The sequence below is a fragment of the Triticum dicoccoides genome, chromosome 4B, assembly GCF_002162155.2.
Source record: "Triticum dicoccoides isolate Atlit2015 ecotype Zavitan chromosome 4B, WEW_v2.0, whole genome shotgun sequence".
Lineage (NCBI taxonomy): Eukaryota > Viridiplantae > Streptophyta > Magnoliopsida > Poales > Poaceae > Triticum > Triticum dicoccoides.
The window spans coordinates 15738784-15743465 of NC_041387.1; positions in this window are offsets into that span (position 1 = coordinate 15738784).

The following is a 4682-nucleotide window of genomic DNA, read 5'->3' on the forward strand; positions in this document are numbered from 1 at the left end:
GCAGAGCCGACTAAGTTTTCTTAAAAAAAATATTGTCGTACGTGAACGATCATACAGGCATATGCTTGACTAAATTGATATTTATAAAAAAATTGAATTAGATGCACTAATTAGAAAATATGCATTTAAATTCAATCATCGCCTTTCGCCTCTACTTTGAGCTAGCTATTTTTTTTAAATGACTTCAGCTACTAATTTTAAAGACCCCTAAAAAATCTACTAACTTTAAAGGGTTCAGACACCTTTTCAAGCCGTTGGATACATGCACACTAAGATTATGTGCTAGGAAACTTTCCTTTTTTATTGTGATCTAGAACTGAAAGAGATGCGTGTGCGATTCTGGACTCTACAAAATGTGCGTGTTTTTTAAAAGAAAGAACCTACAATCAACACGAGAAGCTTGTGTTTGGGCCAAGTCCAAGAAGTGCAAAACGAAAAGAAACTTAATGTAATATTGCAAAGCAAACAACCAACATTTTCTAAAAAGAAAATCAACATAGCAAAAACATGCTTGCTTTTGAATATTAACAAATAACTATATATAAAAATCTCACATCAATGCACCACTACTCCTATCCGGTGATAGTGTGGTGCTGATTGAAGCAACATCGAAGGACATGAATGTGGGTTCATCAAGTTTTCTGAATTGCGAACACCAAAAATCATATCATCATTGAGGATGGTGTCAAACAAGAAAAGTGGCAACATGAATGAGACACTAAAAACATGCGATGATTTTCTCCTTCCGATGGGACGCACGACACATTAAATTGCTGCATACAAAAGTTAGATGGAACCTTCTTTTGAAAAACACAGTACAAACAGAGACTCACACACATACATACACTAACCCCTTGAGAGACTGACTGGATGGGTTTTGAGATTGATGAACGCACCACAAGTGTCTCGCTATCGACGCGAAAATCGCCACCCAGAAAAATAATATTTCGCCTTCATGAGACATGAAAGCGTCAAAGCTAGATTTTAATTCCTGTTGGTATTGGGTACCATCGCCCTCCAAACCATCCAATCCAACCAGAGGTTGGTTGTCATGGTTAAAGAGAAACTGACGAATCTATCGGCATGCACCTCCCTACCCCCGCCGTGCTATGATGATGTGTGTTTTGGTGGACACATCAATCTTCCCTCCTTTTGCAACGCACGTGCATATTTGAACTCTTCCAAATCAAACAAACAATTATCTCTAAAAAATCCACATAGTAAAAATCCATTTGAATTTAAATCTTTTGAAAATTCTAACAAAAATTTTGAATTAGTTAATAAACTCTTGATTAGTATAGAACATTCTAACATTTGTATGACCCACTAAAAATAAATGCACCACTTTTTCACCCAGTGATAGTGCTAAGCTGAAAGAGGCGCCATCAAAGGACACCACTACAACTTCTTTAACAGCAAGTACAATAGGATGATGTAGGCGGGTTGTAAGGGTTTAAATATTATATTTTTTATGAGTTGGAGGAGAGAGAAGAGGAGAGAGAAGAGAAGCGGGCACTGATTAACAGTCGCCTCTAGCACGCGCTCCTAGACACTTTGTGAGAGAGAAAGGGGTGTCATGTATCACCAAAGTAGTACATATTTATATGTAACTATTGTACTTGCTGGCTATAAGGTAGGATATAGATGATGTGGCAAGATCATATAGCCAGCGGTCGGCTATACTATTAACCATGCTCTAACTCTATACTCCATGGTCCGGACACCAGGAATCATTTTTTATTTACAGGCATTGGGCGTGTTTTTTTTTAAGATAATGAGAGTTTCTAATTGTTCTTGGTTTAAAAATATATAAACATATTTTAAATATGTTCACACTTTTAGGAAATGCCTAAAAACAAAATAAATAAACATATATAAACATATATAATTGTTCACAAAATAAATAAATAAATTCAAAAAAATAATGTGTTCATAAAATGTTTGGCCTCAAAACATGTTCCAGTTCCAATTAAAAAAACTTAAAATTGTTTAATTTCTTAAAAAATAAACAAATATTTGTGTTTTTTTAAAAGCAAAACATATAACCGATCCACATACTATTTCACCACTACTCTTTCACTAGACGAAGCAAGTTAGGTTGGTTCTTCACGTCCACACTTCATGCTCCGAACAACCTTATTACCAAGATTTATAGAATTGGTTATAAGAAATGGCACAAGGTGGCACACGAAGTAGGTTTTGTAATTTTTTCGCCCGTTGCAACGCACGGACATTTGTACTAGTTAATTAATAATATGGGTAATTGCAGTGATTAATAACGTAAGTAATCACAGCTGGAATAGAATCGTAAGTAATCACAGCTGGGTTTCACTTGTCGTGCGTGCGTTCTTCACTTTTGTGCCGCCGCCTGCCGCCGCCTATCTGCCCGGCAGCGTCGCACAGGGGCCGCCTCTCCTTCTCCCGCCCTGCGGATCGCTCCGTCGCACACGAGCCGCCTCTCCTTCCCCCTCCCATCGGTCGCCGTTGCCTGAGTCGCACTTGGGCGGCCGCTCCGTCTCCCGCCCTGCGGTCGCCGCCGCAAGATCTTGGACGGCCCCCAAGATCTTCAACGGCGCAGCCGGGCCGCGCCGCCCGGCGGCCCTCTCTCTCTGTCGCAGGATCTTCTGACGGCGCCCGAGATCGGTTCCTCCGCGCGTCGTGATTGAGATCCCTCGCATAGGTACGTTGCCTCTGTGCACGCAATACCAATTCAAAAATGGCTGCTGGGTTTTCTGTGCGTGTGGATGCTGAATTAGTAGTGTGTGTGAGGTTTCTAGTTCTTGTACTGTGAGTAAAATGTTGTCAGATTATGTGTTTGATATTGTGGGATGCATGTTCCTTCTTACAAGAACATAATACAAATTTCTTGGAACATGAAAACGATGGGTTAAAAATTACTATGGCCAGTAGGATTCTTGGCTTCTCAGAAAATTAGTAAGGATGTCAGAGATTATTGGTTCAGTTACAGATGATAATCGTTGACAATGTATAATTAATATGTTTTAGTTCCAGCGTATTTTCTTTCATGTAAATATGTAACAGGTTTTGCTGTTTCTTATTGCAAGATATCGGCATGGCTGGTGAAGGCATCTCGATAGATGAATTTATGGAGTACGACTCGATGGTCAGGCAGACATTTAAAAGTGAGAACGAAGCGTACAAGTTCTACTTAGCGTATGCGAAGAGCAAAGGGTTTGGTGTTAGAAAGGGCAATCTGAAATATAAGGGAAATAAGGAGGCTGTTGTCAACTCCCAAAAGAGGGAGATTCAAATTCTGGACTCACTCCAATCACGCAACAACCGCAAAGAAGTAATTGCTGCGGTGAGGCTCTAACAACATTTTATATAACTTACAGTTTATACGAATACGGTACTAAATTGAGTGATATGTTACTTGCAGCTTCTTGGAATGGAAACACATATTGATATAGCAGTGATGGAAAATGGAATGCAAGGAAGTAGATGGCCGGACACTCAAGTGGCTTCGTGGCCTATCAAAGACTATGAAGTGCCACAGCAAACAGATGGTTGTTCCTGTGCTCTCTCGGTGTTGAAATACATCCAATATTGGACTGGAGTGAGATTGTCGGCAATATTCAACCAGGTACCTACATCTTCCCTATCTAACTTAACTTTCACATATACAAAGGGTCCTAACGTCTACCTCCTATGCAGGATGACATAACACAGTTCAGAAGATGGCTTGCTGCTGCGTTGATCAATTCACCTCACAATGAGTTGAAAGTTCGGAAGGCCATACCAGCGTTTGACTTACAAGATGATTTAGAAGACCTCGACCTCGGAGGTGACGACGGACACAACGACAGCGGCCGAGATGTCTCGGGAGACGATGGTTCCGCACTATAGTTGTGTGGTGCTAGACTTAGGGTAGAGTTAATAGGATCGGGCGTGGTGTGGTTTTTGCCCCGTAGATGGTTTCCACACTGTTTTCAATTTTATTACTTTATCTATACAGCGGAGATGTATCAAACAATTCTTTTGGTTGTGCTACTTTATCTATACGGCAAATTGCCATAAATTTACCTACTTTTATCCGCATTGAATATCTACATTAATTTTTCATTAAAGTCTTTCACGCACAAAATCTTGTATTCTTTGTTTAATGATGCAATTCCCTTTGGTTTATAGGATGTGATTGAAAAACAAAATTTCTAAGTGGCTTTACACTTTCGGTCGCAATTTCCTTCTTACTTCTGTCCTTGGAAGCAACACATTCTTTTTAAACCTGGGGTTTCAATTCTGTATTATGCCAATGAATGATAGGCAAATGCTGTCCTGTTATGTCAACTTGTGCATCCTACCATTTAATTGATGATCAGGATTTTGTAAAGAGCCAACTTGGCCACCAACTTGGGAACTATCCATTGCCTATCTGAGTGCTCAACAGGTGTACTAATTAACTAGACTGAACTGAAACTGAAACATGCTCTATGTGGAATCTGAAACTGCACATGCTCTGCACTAATATCACATACAAAAAAAATCCTTGTGTACATGAGCCCCTGTACTTTCGGACTTGCTGCTATATATCACATACAAAAAAAATCCTTGTGTACATGAGCCCCTGTACTTTCGGACTTGCTGCTATATATCACATACAAAAAAAAAATCCTTGTGTACATGAGCTCCTGTACTTTCGGACTTGCTGCTATATATCATAT